Source organism: Pavona decussata, unplaced genomic scaffold (genome assembly GCF_977016875.1).
Source record: "Pavona decussata unplaced genomic scaffold, jaPavDecu1.1 SCAFFOLD_4, whole genome shotgun sequence".
NCBI classification, from domain to species: domain Eukaryota; kingdom Metazoa; phylum Cnidaria; class Anthozoa; order Scleractinia; family Agariciidae; genus Pavona; species Pavona decussata.
This window is the reverse complement of record NW_028145428.1, coordinates 867,388-883,304: the sequence shown is the minus strand read 5'-3', so window position 1 is coordinate 883,304 and position 15,917 is coordinate 867,388. Positions and strand designations below refer to the sequence as shown.

Sequence of the window (15,917 nt, the reverse complement as noted above, 5' to 3'; positions counted from 1 at the left end):
CAGTCTACCCTGAGGTCATCCTAAATATTAATATTTATATTGGTGTTACATTTACAAGTACTGCACCTACAGATTGTATAACCCGTGTAGCAAGCTCTCTTGGTGTGGGCTTACTATTCACCAGCTTACTATGCATGCTTCAGGGTGTGCCACATGATGATGTGGTCGACCATGACCTAGTATGTTTGTTTTAAAGCATGATTCAAGGAAATCACATGTTCACTGTTTAGCCATTTGCTTCCTACAAAATGTTAAAATCAACTTACTAAGACCCCGTCCACACGAATCCGGATATTTTTGAATCCGCAATTTTTTCTTTCCGGATACGGCTATCGTCCACACACATTCGGCAAATTCCCAAGCAAATCCGGAAATTTTTGAATCCGCTCTCCAGAAAGGAAATTTTTGAATCCAATAACATCGTTGCAGATTCAAATATATCCAGATGTGTGGACGGGGTCTAAGAGACTAGAGTGGCAGCTGTTAACCATTTAAGCAAAGCTGTAAACTGTTACCAGCTACCTAAGAGAATGTATGGGAAGTACTTCTGGGATTCACAAAAAAATTTCATTGTTTTCAGTGGTGGAAATAACAAGTTATAAGTAAATCATTTTTTTAGTTGTTATTTTGGTGTACAATGGCATAGATCTGCCAGCTCTAAGGCTCCCCCTAAAGAACCAACTCGATACACCACCAGGGTTGCTGGGGGGCTCTTCACCCATGAGGAACTCCTCACTGGTATGCTACCGCCCATCAGTGAATGTAAAAAGAAAAAAAGTTTGACTGTGAGTAGGTGGCTGTGTTGAGAAGTAAGTACTGAATAGCATGTCACTAGTGCGGTACAAAGCAATATCACAAAAAGGAACTGATCATGATTGCTCATCATCCAAGTTTCTCTGTAGCTCAGTGGTTAGCATCTGAGTGGTGCTCGTAACATCATAGGTTTAAATTCCTTTAGAAAGTTTTTCTTTATTCATGCTATTGACAAACTGAATATGTTATTCACTAAGTATAAAAGGAGCTTTACATTAACCATCTATTTATTATAAATTAATTTCAACACTTAAAGTATAGCTACTTACACATTTCAATCAGTTACAGCTGTGTGAAAGGGAAAATGTCAATATTTTACTGGAGGCACCATTACCTAACTTGATCTTAACTGTGCATTGAATTTTCTTTTTAACTGCATATCTTTGGAACCATGACTAATACTACTCATAATAGCCGGCGTCAATAACAGTAGGTGAATAGTGGTTCTTTGCAATAGATTTCATGTTTGTAAGGCAAGAATTACTTTGTATACGAGGTCTTAAATATGAGCTTCACTTTTCTCTTTTTGCCATTTTAATCTCACAGCAGTATCTTTGTTCATTATGACTTAACCAGTGATCTCAGCATTAAGGTTTTATCCTGATCACTTCTCCACCCATAAGGCTTGTCCCATGTATGTTGTAAAATTTGGGTGATAAATGCATGTGCAAATTACTTTCACATAGTTAAAGGAATGCTATGGAATTATATTGCATGTAACAAAGGCCAGTGTTGTGGGGCACACATGCTAACCTGCATTGTGTATCATTATTTTGTTATCTTCCTAAGCCCACAATGAAAGGAAAACGTTGCCTTAAAGTGTATGAATTAAATCACTTATCCATTCTTTATTTATTTCAGAAAGAAATACAGAGACAGAGTTTCCCAAAAATATTGGACAGAAATTAGACGTCCAGTTAATCAAAAGGGGAACGACCTGAGGAAAAAACAAAAACCTGGAATGCTTACCATTTGAATGGAATTTTCAGTGTTTTTTTCTGGGGAAATGGAACTCCTCTTTTTTTGCACTTAGGAAATAGAACGGATTGAACTGTATCATTTGATGGGAAGTTTCGGATGCCAGTCGGCCGGGGTCTGGGTTCGTATCAACAAGAAACATGGCCGCTGAACTTCCTGTACTGTTAGATGTTTTAGCGGACGACTTGGAAAATGATTTTTTTGGAGAAGACGACGATGATTCCATTGTTTTGGCTGCTGCAGCATCCATATTTGCAAGGAGAAAGTTAAATCGAATCCTTGGATATTTTGAGCAAACGATACCAACGTATTCTCTGGATGAATTTAAAGCTCATTTTCGTATGCAAAGGGCAACATGTGAAATTGTGGTGAACGAGGTCACGGCTACGGGAAACATACCGGCTGGAAACCCATTCGGAAGACATGCTATCGACCCAAGGAAGCAAATTTTAATTTACCTTTGGTACATGGCGAACCAGGAGAGTGTACGACTTGTTGCTGATAGATTTAATGTTGCATTACGCAGTGTCACAAGAGTAATGCATTGGGTTACTAAAAGTCCCTTGGCCATAAGAAACCAATACATTAAGTTGCCATCTGGTAATATACTAAGTTTTTCATGCTTTCTTTCAATCTTCCAACGTTTTCTCTGCTAGAGCTGTATGGTCTATAAATGTAATAATTTTAACTTGTTTACATATATAGCTGCATAGAGAGCAATTTAGGCAAGGGTTTCTTGCTTATTTGAAATTTGGATTGTGCTGCAAGTGCTGATCAAATATAGACATCTTTTGCAATGCTCTTTCTCCAGATGATGTGGCTACATTACTATTTTTATTATTTTGGTTTTTTTTTCTTTTTGAATCACACAGGGTTGAGCCGGATACCAAAGTTGAGGATGAGCCAAAGTTCATAGCCTTTTACTCCATGCTGTTAAGTCTCTTTTCTATGTTTTGTTTCCTTTGTCGGAGGGGGAAGCCACATATCACCGTGACAAAAAGTGGCACTATGGCTGTGTTCACACAAAACTGTAAAGTGTGTGGGAGGTGCTTCCAGTGGAGAAGTCAGCCAGTAGTGCTGGGCAAATACCCTGCTGGAAACATATTACTGAGTTTTGGTGTGCTAATGGCAGGAGCTTCAATAAGTCTTGTGTTGCTGGTTTTAAAGCATATGGGCTTGGCAGTGTCCTCCCCAAGAACATACTTTTTACATCAATGAAAGTTCCTGTTTCCTGTGGTTCTTCATTATTGGGAGGACTACAGGTCAAAACTGTTGAACTAGTTGAAATCTATCCAGAGCGCTGTATGGAGTGGTGATGGGAGATTCGACTCTATGGGCCACAGTCCCAAATATGGGACTTACACAATGTCCTCATGAAAATTGTACACTTTGATCTTCTTCAGGTTAGTATATATTCTTTGCATATATTCCCTGTAGACAACGGATTACTTGTACTGACAATAATATACACTTAATGTATTGGACACGTGACCAACAATCAACCAATCACAGTGCTTGTTTTGTTGAGCGAAAGTCAAGGTATATAACAATAATATATGTATAAAAGTAATATTATTGCTTGTGGAATGTCCACAAAACAGTGAGAAGTTTAATCAGCAGTTCAGTTATTTATTGGCACTTTTGATCAATTATTTGTGTTAATACAAATAAATGTTTAAATTTAGATTTTGGTAAAGATATCCTTGTATAAGATAGTTCATTTTGAAGCACTTAGGGCTGTAAAAATGGAGTGATAAATAATAATAATGATCAGTCACACACAACAACAACAACAACTTTATTAAAAACAGACAGTTACAAGCTGGTTATATACCTACCCGCAAATAGCTGAAGCTAGTCGAGGCGGGTAGGTATGTCTATATTAAACTAAATACAAATAAATTTGGTGTTTACAACTAAATTGACTAAAATAAAAGTTAAATAAGTAGTAAACAAACAAGTGACGCAAAAAGGATTCGCTAATAAATAAATATATATTCAATATATATTGAATATATATTAAACATATTTTATGCTTACATATATGTATATTTTTCATTAAAGTAACTTCGAAAAAGAAGGGAGAAACGTTGTTACTTATTTGTATAAAAAGCCTAGTATTGTTAACCTGAACGCAACTTAACACATAAATAATCACCTTTTGTATCTGTGCCGCAGTGTCCATTCCCCATAAAGTGGACAAAAACACAACAAAAAACTTTTCCGGGCTCCTTAACCATCAAATCAAGTCAAGAGATCCACTTCTAAGGAAATAAATATAAGCCTACAACTAATATTTACAGTCAGAGTGAATCAAGCAGTTGAAGGCCTTACTCATATCATTAGATCATTAGATAAAACATACACAAGTTGTTTTGTACTGACGGCCAGTTTCTGATCGTCTACGATCAGTCTGTCTACTTTTTCAGGCGAAGATCGGCCTGATCAGCCATCTCCGCACCCACCCCATACCCCTGTGATACGAAGTCTTGGTCATCTTTGCCGGCGAAGGATGAACGTTATCATTATTATTACAGTCAGTCCACGCAATTTTCTTCCGGTACACTCTCATTTTGGAGTACAGAGTTTTGTCATAGTGGCAAATCAGCTGGTGACTAAATCACTGCTCAAATATCTTGTAAACTGCTTTAAGGGAAGTGATAGGGCGATAGTTTTTTGCATCCCCGCCTATCCCCCAGAAGTCCATTGTAGACCATTTTAAGGATTACCAGACCAAATAGCTATAGACTAATATAAAAATTCTAATGTCTTATCCAGGACACCAAAATGACCTAATCAATTGCACGACAGGATTCTTTATTGTTTCCTTTTTTCACTCTCGAAGCATCTGAGGAAGGATGGAAAATCAGAGTAAAACAACCATTTTCTAAAGATGGCTTGCGCAACTTGCTAGTGGCTTTTAAAGGGCTGCTGACAAGCAACTAACCGGCAGCATGTCCACTACTCAGGGCCACTGTCATGTCTTTGGGCTACCAAAGAATCATTCAGGTCGGGGGGTCATGCCCTGTTGTTCTTCTAACTGGACATACAGAGACCTCAAAAACAACAGTTCTCAAAGCATGCGTTTCCATTACAGGAAACTCAGAAGCACTAAGTTAGCTATTTGGTATTTTTCATCAAAATGTACACTCAATGATCAAGTATGACTTATTTGAACTCTGATATATGTTCTTTCTGCTGTGAGTGACAGATTTACTATCAGGGACATGACCTGATCAACTATCCTTGAATCATGCACAAAACCCCTTATATTCAAGCAAACAAATGCTCACCAGTTTGTATATTTTTGTTAACTTTTTCGTTTTTGTTTTCAGCTTACTGCAGTTTGTCCCAAATGATTGATGGATTGTTTGCTTGGATTATTGACTGCTGGATTTGTTTTATTCACTGATTGGATAGTAAATTTCAAGATTGCAATACAGTGGAAGCTCTCTAATAATGGGCAATCTTGTAAGCTGACAGCTCTACTTACAACCGCCTTCACAAAACCCCATTTGAACTCCCATGCAAACTTTGTAGTTACACATTCCCGTAAGTGGACATTACCATAAGCGGCCACGAACACATTCAGGGGTTGTGATTCAGATTTTTCCTTTGTTTCTTAGCTCCTGTTAGCGGAAACCCAAAAGGAAATCCCATTAGACTGAATCTTATTTCAATCAATCAACCGCACATCTCTGTTTGTCACAATGATTTTACAGTGCATTTATATCACACTATTGTGGCATTGCATAAAACAAAACAAAAGAACATTTCATAAGGTGGTATTTGTTTCGCACCTCGATGTTTATTGTTAGCTGGGCAAGCTTTCGTAAGCAACCATCTATCCCTTACAACCCCAGTGGCTGCTTATGAGAACCATTCTCTTAACTGGGCAGCCTCACTTACGGACACCTTTCTTGTGTCCCGAGGGTGTCCACTTAGAGAGCTTCCACTATATACCTATTTTTTTGGTAACATAGTAATGTGCTTTTGACACAAATAGCATAAGTATTTGGTGTACTTGCATTAATTTACTAATTGAGAATGATATTCAATTCCTTATTTTGTACACTATACTTGAAAGAAGGCATTGGAGAGATCCAAAATTTGTGACATCCCATTTGCTTGGGGTGATCCCACATGCAAAGACGATGTAAAATTCATAGTGCAAGCACTATTTAATCAGGTAATTTTTCTTCCATAATTAGATGTACAGTTTAAGTAATCTGTGAAGCTGAAATGTTTATTACTATAATACAAGTAGAAACTGCTAAAGTGATATAATTGCCTGATTTCATGCTGTGGGGGTCTGGAACTAGTTAGGCTGTTTGCTGGACGGAAGTGGCCAAAACAGAATGGCGGCGAAAATAACGATTTCCAGAACAATAACAAAAGAGCTGTCAAAGGGTTCTCTCGAATCTCTGGAAATTAAACAGTTAGAAAGATTTTGCCATGAGCTCCAACTTAAATCATCGGGAACAAAAAATGACGATCCAGCGATTGCTTCCATTCAAAGACGAAGATTAACTGGAGATAAAGAGTGAAGAACATCTCCATCAAGTACCAGTTTTCAACATCTCTTGAAAAGGAGGAAATTCGACCACCTACAGCACGATGGAGATGTGATACTTTGCTCTTTCCAAAACTCCAAAAGGAGATGATTAAAAAGTATCAATCAAGCAAACGGCAGGGAATGGTTGGGCAGTTTCGCAAAGCACAGCGTTGTTCTCTTTGAGGAAATGAAAACCATGAAGGCCATGCAAGATGGCAACAAAGTATACATCAAATCCAGCATTTTAAAAAGCTTTTCTTCAGAGGTAAACCGAACAGCTACTATTATGTTTGTTGACAACATTCCACAAAAGGGTTTTTGTGAGTGTCCAGTGGGGAAGTGTGGTCTTTGTTGCCATGTGATAGTTATACTTCTGCAGTTGGAAAATTTATCAATCGGCAAGGGGCTTCTTTTGTGTTTATCATGCGCAGAGAAACTTCAGAAATAGCACTGGCCATTTGCAAAGAAAAATGAAGCAAAAGCAAAGGCTGCATCTCACATGTGCCTGAAGTACTTTAGAAACTCCCGGTCTGCAAGATCTGTGCAACAAAAACGGAAGAGCAAAAAAGTTGCCGCTGCATCAGTAAGCAAGGAAAAAAGTGGTCGGTTAAAACGAGACATTTCTGAAATGACCACTCAGCTGTTGAGTAATGTGTCAAAATACAACGTGGATGTATCAAATCATCTTCAGACATTCAACAAATATGAAATCAAACAATCCGCATTGTATTTCCACCTCTCCAACCGAAGTGCCTATTTAAGTAGCATTATTCAAAAAGAAAATAACTAACTAGCAGACAAGAGCACCTACAGACCAAAAAGATTCAAGAATTTTCAAAGAGGAAACTATTATGAGAAAGAAGCTTTACAGAGTTTCTCCAAACTTTCTGGTGAGTGTAGCATTACAATTTACAAAATTGCAAACTACAGTTTCCTACAGAAAATTATTCAACAATGGGACCAAAGAATTGCTTTAAGAAATAGAAAATGGCGTGCAAGCTTACATAACATGACTCAAACAGGCATTTTTGTGAATCTGAGCTGCAGGCGCGAGCTAATAATCATGTTGACTCAACAGAGATAGACCTTTTCTATTCCTTTTATAAATTACAGCCTACAAAATTAATGTTACATGATGCTATGATGCTACCCATGTTTACATTGGCTGATATAAAAACCAATCAGAACTTACACTATATGATGAAAAAAAATTTATAATACATATACATGTAGAACAGGAACAGTACCAGCTCCTTGAATACATCTGATACGCTAAGCAACAATCCTTAAACTTATGTGTTACCAGTGATCTTGATAGTGCTTATATGACATCCTTACAGGTGCTCCAGTATCAAGCTGTGGCTTTTTCAGGCATCTGACAAATCCAAACTATGGAGCTAGTCTTGATGGCATTGCAGAAGCATTTCTAGTTTAAGTGAAAACCAGGGCAAAAAATTCTGAAGCCCCTTTAGGGAAAGCCACAGGGTCACATCTCATTCAAGCAAATTTTCAAATGTGTTGCACAGGGACCCAGATATTGTTTTTACAATCTTATCTCCCTGAAAATAATAGCTCTAATTTTTTCTTCCTACAAAGGAATGATCTGTTGATTGATGTCATGAAAGAAATTACTGATTTCAAAGCAGGAGGTTGTTAGTGAATGGCATTATGATGAAGAGAGCTACCTCTCTAAGCTGGGAAAGCAGTTACTGGGAAACATTCCTAGCTTTGAAACTTTGCGGCTATTTAGGATGTGGGTTAACCAAATGGCAAAAAATGTAAAGTAGTGTTTCATATTAACTAAAAAAATGAATTTGATATGTAATCAGTGAATATAGACGTAACTGCTGTATCATGAACACCGTTAGCCTGTTAAGGAATTATCACATTGAAATAGCAATATTCATATATTTACAGTTGAGCTAGAGCTATTGTAGCTTGAAATTGAGACTCTTGCATTTATCTCAGCCTAAATGTAATGGCAAGGTACCATAAGTGTAGCTCAGGTGTGATAAAGCAAATATTGGCTATTGTTAAGATTTCCTTGATGTAAACATTATTTTATGTAGACCTACACACAGCTGTTATTATACTACTTGGTGTTTTTAACATGCTCACACTGTGTGCAAATATGTGGAAACAGCAACCCAATAAATCAATTCTGGCACTTGGCCAGCACCTGTTCAGTATTTGCCAGTCTCTAATCCTACCAATGTAATTTTCAATGTAAACTCGAAGAGTCGCAAATTATATCAAAATTCAAACTGTGACTTGAATTTCATGGGGCCTGTTGTGAAAGAGACCCTTCTGATGACAGGAATCAGTTATATTAAACCCCTTGACAGTCATGACAATCTTTCCTTTAGGCACTGAATCTAGTGTGCCGAAAAAATCATATTAGTGACTTTGTAATTGGTACTGATAAATCCAATTGTGAAATCATTTGCTCAATGATCCTCAAGAGATTTTAGTTTTACTCAACCGTTGCGCATGTTCTGCGAAAACCAGAGTAAAATTTTGAACAATAAAACTATGGAAAATTTTGGAAAGAGAATTGTTTACTCGGAAGACCTATTATTCTATTTATGGGGAAAAAAGTCACACCTTTGTTGAGTGCTGCGCGCTTGATTGATTTCTACAAAGTTGCTCTACCAAAACTAAAAATAATGTTCTGAACAGTATTTCTTTTCCAATGACTGTAAGAATTCAGTTTAAAAGTTTGAAAATCATTGCAGACCGATTTACTCACGAGCAGGACCTTTAGTATTTGACATATTCTATTCATGAGAAAAAAAACACACCTTAGTTGCGTGCCGTGCCCTTGATTGATATCTACAAAGTTGCATAGGCTTTGCAAAATCTTAAAAAAATGTTCTGAACAGTCTTTCTTTTCCAGTGACTATTAACCAAACTGAAATAATCCAGGCGCTCTTTGCAAACTTAAAAAAATCGTATTGAGTAGAATATATTTAACAACGATTTTGGGTTTGAAAGTATAACAGTATTTGTGGACATATTCACAAGCAAGACCCGTTTTTCTTTTTTTTCGTTTCTCATACCTACTATGTTTCCCACTTTTAACCTTGTTTTAATTTTATCCCCGCATTGCCAAGCTATTGGAAACCAGAGTAAAATTTTGATCAGTGTAACTTTAACATTGATTATTAGCATTCAGTTGTAAACTATGAAAAACTTTGGAGACCGGTTTACTCGCGAGAAAGACCTATTATTCTATCAATGGAAAAAAGTCACACCTTGGTTGCGTGCAACACGCTTGATTGAAAACAAACAATAATGCACACGCTGTCTAAAAACTTAAAAAATCGTATTGAGCAAAATACAATTAAGCTCAATTGTCGGTTTAAAACTAGAACAGTATTTTTTGACATATTCACGTGAAAATCCCTTTTTTTTCTTTTTTTCCTTAAAAAAGTCACAGCCACTATATTTCCTGCACGTTCCATTAAAAGCAAACAGGGGTCTTCCTGAAATGCGTGCACTCCGCGGAAACTAGAAAAACTTGCTTTGTTGCCAAGTTTTTTAGATTGAAAACCATCGCTATTGCAAAGAGTTATAACCTAGCTTGTTTCTTGTGATCAGTCTGAAAGCATTCAACTGAAAAGCAACAAAAGCGAATTGTTTAACAAAAGTTAGTTAGAATTATTTACACTTCATTAACTAAGGTATGAAAACAATAGCGATTTGGTCAAATAGGCATTGCGACAATCCTTTAAAAGACAGACCAAAAGAACAGATGACAAGTCCAGGTTCACTTGTGTGAGCAGAATGTTCTCTTTGTTTAAAGTCGCGTTCGTGTCGAACACGTATTTAACACACTTTCCTCTTCTGGAGGTGTAGTCCCAAAAGTGACCACATCAAATTTCCATTCACAATATCAACCTTTAGGACCCAACAGTGACCAATGCCAGCTTTCCTCTCAAAAAAAGAGGATATGAGAATTAAGTAAATGATCATCAAAGGGTAATTGCTTTGATCCTTTAACAATTTCTCCCAACTAACACCATACAAAAATGTGGAATTTGAATGTAGATATGGGGACTTTAGGGGTTAACTGATAGTTTAGTTAAGTCCAGGTTCACTTGTGTGAGCATAATGTTGTCTTAGTTTAAAGTTGCGTTCATGTTGAACACGTATTTAACGCACTTTCCTCTTCTGGAGGTGTAGGAAGCTGAAATTAGGAGACTTGTTGGTCGTTCAGCTGAATGAGGCTCTGGCCCAACTGCACAGAAAACAGGCAGAAAATGTCCCATTTAATTCCTCGCAAAAAAATTCTTCCAGTAATCAAAGCCAGCAAGGAACAACAAAAAACGCAGGATGAAGGACCTTGTTATCTAATCCGTCAAACGACTCAAGGAGTTTGTCCGCATTGAGGTACGTTCATTTTTGCATTAAGGTGGATTTCCACTGTTGCGTAAATTTCACGTGCGTATAGTGGTGCACTGGGCTGGCTTTACATACGTAATCAAAATAGGAAGCGGTGTATGAACGGCTTGCGTAAACGTAAAAAGCTGAGCGCTGTTCAACTTGTCACATTTACGCACGCGGCTCCCACATCGCTTCTTATTTTGCTTACGCACGTAATAGTCCATGAGCCAAGGCCTGAAAAAATGATTTTCGTTGCACCCCCCACGGGACATAGTGAATTTGGTATCAAATTAAAGCTTGTGGCCTGTATTCTACAAATCTACTTGTTGCCAATTATGTAACCTGTGCTTAAGTGAGATATGTGACTATTTCCATAGGGGGGTGGGCTGGTGGATTTTGCTCCCTGAGAATTCCACACAACATAAAATGATTCATAACTCTGCTGAAACTCAACCAATTTTATTCAAATTTTCTGTATATACATTTTACACCATCCCCAAAATTTTTTAATATGTGTCATGCATTTTCATGTTTCCATGGAAACGGTTGCCAAGGAGATATTGAAGAAATGCAGAGTTTTACTTTTCTGGCCAATTCATATATCAAAACTTCGATTAATTAGCGGATATCTATAAATTTTAGTCAAAACATTTCCATTATGACGAATATAGACTTTTTTGACTTGAGAAACTTTCATTATTATCTTGTCGACAGGATATAAAGGTACAGGGCACCCATAATTAAGGCGTATGGGGAAGTAAGGAAGCATATTTTGCTGAAACTATGAATTTTCGTATCCCATCAACCACTGGTCAATATTTCACCAAATATGCATCAATAATGCACCACACTTAGGATATCAACTTGGACACCTCAGAATAAGCTGTCTTGTTGTCATGGCAACGGTTGCCAGGGATGTCTAAATACCTCATAAAGATGCTTTTAAGGCATATTTTCTAAAGGGAAACTACTCAGAACATTAAATAGCCCCTTCCAACTTGCTAGAGATCTCACATTTCAGTGAACAATCCTGACATGTAAGATTCTTTTGTCATAAAAGAATCTTGCTTAGCAACCAGGAACTTGTGAATGTCATTATCCATACAATTCTTGTGAAATTAATCATTCAGCACTAAATTGCATCAATTGCCGTAAGCAAGAATAACAGTCACAGCAGTGTGTTAAAGAAACTAGGGCTGAACCACATGAATTTCAAAAAAGCTAAACGAATGTTAATAATACTCATAAATATCTTCCTCATTGTCCTCATCTTCACCTTCATCTTCATCTTTCTGTTCCAAAGAACATTTGCACAGGCCTCAGTGCATGAAAGGCGCACAATCACTTCGAGCTTGATAAAGATCTCATGTTTCAGTGAACTGTTCCACATGAAATATTCTTTCGTTATAAAAGAATCTTGCTTAATTAGCAACAGTGAATTTGCGAATGTCATCAATATCTCTTTTGAATGTATCCCTTTTTACATGCAATGCTGTGAACATTTGCAATATTGAGTTTTCAAGTCTGTTATGGCAAATTTTATCAACAAGAACAGAAAAACGTCCAAGGCCATTTTACAACGAGTTATCTTTATAGTTCAGTTTGGCAAGTTGTGACTCGTACACTATCTTCCGTCTCTAGCTACTGCATTTGACTTTTTTGAAATAAGAACACATTTGAAAGTTTATATCTTTTCTAACCTTATATATCAATACTTTATGACTGTATTTCATTTGAAAATGCACAAACTTCTTTTAAACTAATCCTTGATCAAGCAATTTATGCAAAAGTGCTTGAAGTCATTTGGGGGAGCAGTTTAGATGTTTGGTAGTTCGGCTGGGCTCCTTCCACACAGTCTGCGCCTTCGTAGCAGCTATTGGTTTGGTTTGGGGATGCTGGTCTTGCTGATATACTCGTTGAAAGTGGTTATTGTCGGCTCCGGTTCTGAAGCTGGTTTGTTAGAATGAAAACACTACACCCGGGCTGTGCATACACATAAGGTGAGGAAATAGCTTTATTCAAGCCTATGGGTGTATGAAATATAAGGGATGTGGGAGAAGAGAGAAAGAAAAGAGGGATTCCCAAGGTTGCAGCAACCGGGAGAAATAGCAACAAAAATTGCAACATTGTGTAATAGCTTGCGAAAGAACAAGCACATTATGGCGGGAACCACAACAGGCAAGAGAGAAAGCGGGAGACATGGTGCGAGAAGTTCTGATCTTCGAGAGCTACTAAAACATGAACTTGGTCTCTCCCCATGGTCTCTGGCAACGTCACATGACTCGCTGGCTAAAACTAACCAGGCAGATTTCTCGAAACCTTCAAAAGATGGAGTAGAGTGCTTGACAAGCATACCGCCTAACACAACGGCTGCCATCATGGATGCCATGGCAATGCTGCAAATGATAACACTAAAGTGTGCCTGATTGCTTTGCAGACCTGTCAGAGGTGCTTCTAACAGAAATTTTAGCGCTTACAGGGACGGCAACAAGGTTGGTCTTTGTTGCTGATCAGCATTCTGATTTGTCAATAAAGAACACTGAAAGAAGTAAACGAGGTAGGGACAGGTTGAGTCCTCGCCATAAGCAGTCGCCAGCAGCCCTGCCCTCCCCAGTGGAAGACGTTTATGTCAAATGGCACCAGGAAACCCCGGCTTATGCACTTTCTCATAAATAAGTGGTCAACTAGCAAGTATGACAAGGAGGTTGGAGCTCATACCCTCCATGTTTCACATGGAAACAACCATACCAAAATTGAAGTTGTTTATGAAACGATTGTGCCCAGCGTAGCCTTGCAGCTCTGGAGCAACCAAGAAGATGCCAACACTTGGATGTTTTTGCAAGCGTATCATGCCTTGTCCTATAGGCACACATCAGTTGCCATAAGCTCATCAGATACTAATATCGAAGTTCTAGCTTGTTTCCACCAGACAAATAATTATCTCAGCATGCATATCATCGATCGGTGGAACATGATGCAGATCTCACCTCATCAGTGTGCCAAGTGACACTGTTGGTACCTTCACTGGCATGGGCAAGGAAAGAAGAAAGGCTTAAAGATTGTAATAGAAAAACAAGAGGTGAAAGACAACCTTGAGGGTATCGGTGAAGCAGTAGTGCCACCAGGAGATGAAGGGATTGCAAACGTAGAGCACTTCGTGTACATCCGTTGCACAATGGCAGTGGCGAAGAAGGAATAAATGAGATCAGATATGATGTTCTGCATAAGCAGGAAAATGCAGGCTTATCAGCTTCCTCCAACAAAAGTAGCTCTTAAACAACACATAAAGCGTGCTAACTATTAAACCTATCTGTAGAAGAATTCCTTTCAAAGGTCTTTTGAAGATCAAAATCCAAATGGCCAAAGATGGCAACTAAGAGGTTGACAAATTGGTCCCTTCTGTGCAAAGTGTTCTTTTGAACAGGAAGACGAAGACGAAGATAAAGATGAGGACAACGAGGAAGATATGCAAAAATTACAGAGAGATTTAGGGCTTGACGTTTCGGAGTTATCTTGGTCATTATGTTGAAGATGGTAGTGTTTGTAAATTGAAGACGACTTTCTTTTGTGTCCGTCTACGCGCTCATGCAGGTGCCCACGCGTATACCCCACATATCCTGCATCGCACAGGTTACATTTAAATTCGTATACTACACATTATTGGTTGACAATGGAGGGTCGTCTTCAATTTTCAAACACTACCATCTCCAACATAATGACCAGATACCACAGCGTTTTTTAGAACTGTTTCAAGTTCTTGCGAAATGCACCAGCAAATTTGATTGCCTCGTTCATGAGATGCTATTCATACGCAAACTGAAACCAGAACTGAACGTGCAAACTGATTCAATTCGCGCAAAAGTATTTGTTTAACCATCTATTAATATGTTAATTTTCAGCTCTAGCCTATTTAAATATCCGCGTTCACAAACTGATTTTTTCTCTTGATAATGGAGTCAAGATGACTCCGAAACGTCGAGCCCTAAATCTCTGTAATTTTTGCATGTCTTTGCTTCAGCAAATCCCTTTTAATTAATGAGGAAGATATGCATGAGTATTAACATTCATGTAGTTTTTATTTTAATTCGTATGGTTCAGCCCTACTTTCTTTAACACACTGCTGTGACCGTTATTCTTGCTCACGCAATTGATGCAATTTTTGTGTTGAAGGAATTTAAGTTCACAAGCATTGCATGGATAAAGACATTTTGATTTACAAGTCCTTGGTTGCTAAGCAAGATTGTTTTATGACTAAATAATATGACATGTTCACTGAAATATGAGATCTCTAGCAAGTTGGAAGGGGTTATTTAATGTTCTGAGTAGTTTTCCTTTGGAAAATATGCCTTAAAAGCAACTTAATGAGGTATTTAGACATTTCCCTAGTAACTGTTGCCATGACAACAAGACAGCTAATTCTGAGGTGTCCAAGTTGATATTCTGAGTGTGGTGCATAACTGATGCGTATTTGGTGAGATATTGACCAGTGGTTGACGGGATGTGAAATTTGCATAGTTTCAGCAAAATGTACTTCCTTACTTCCCCATACGTCTTAACAATGGGTGTCGTGTACCTTTAAATCCTGTTGAAAAGATAATGATGAAAGTTTGTCAATTCAAGAGAGTCTATTCTCGGCATAATGGGAATTTTTTGACTGAAATTTGTAGATATCTGCTAATTAATTGAAGTTTTGAATATCAATTGGCCAGGAAAATAAAAATCTGCATTTCTTCAATGATTCCATGACAACCGTTTCCATGGAAACATTAAATGCTTGACACATAATGCAAATTGTTGGGGATGGTATAAAATGTATGCACACAATATTTGAATAAAATTGGTTGAGTTTCAGCAGAGTTATGAATCATTTTATGTTGTGTGGAATTCTCAGGGAGCAAAATCCCCCAGCCCACTCCCTATGGAAATAGTCACATATCTCGCTTAAGCACAGGTTACATAATTGGCAACAAGCAGATTTTTAAAATACAGGCCGCAAGCTTTAATTTGATACCAAAGTCACTATGTCCCGTGGGGGGTGCAACGAAAATCAATTTCTAGCCACTTTATAGAACTTGGCTCATGGACTATAAAGGCAGCTAAATTTATGTCCGTTCGCACATACAATGTATGCGACAGTGGAAATCTTTATATTTCAGAATCCCGGTAGACTATGTAGTAACTGAAC

The 15,917-nt window shown here is 37.8% G+C and overlaps 2 pseudogenes; both read left to right on the top strand.

The window, feature by feature from the left end:
- Positions 1-1,931: 1,931 nt before the first annotated feature.
- LOC146489652 (uncharacterized) lies at positions 1,932-5,150 on the top strand (annotated as a pseudogene).
- LOC146489651 (uncharacterized) lies at positions 3,577-9,077 on the top strand (annotated as a pseudogene).
- The last annotated feature ends 6,840 nt before the right edge of the window (positions 9,078-15,917 follow it).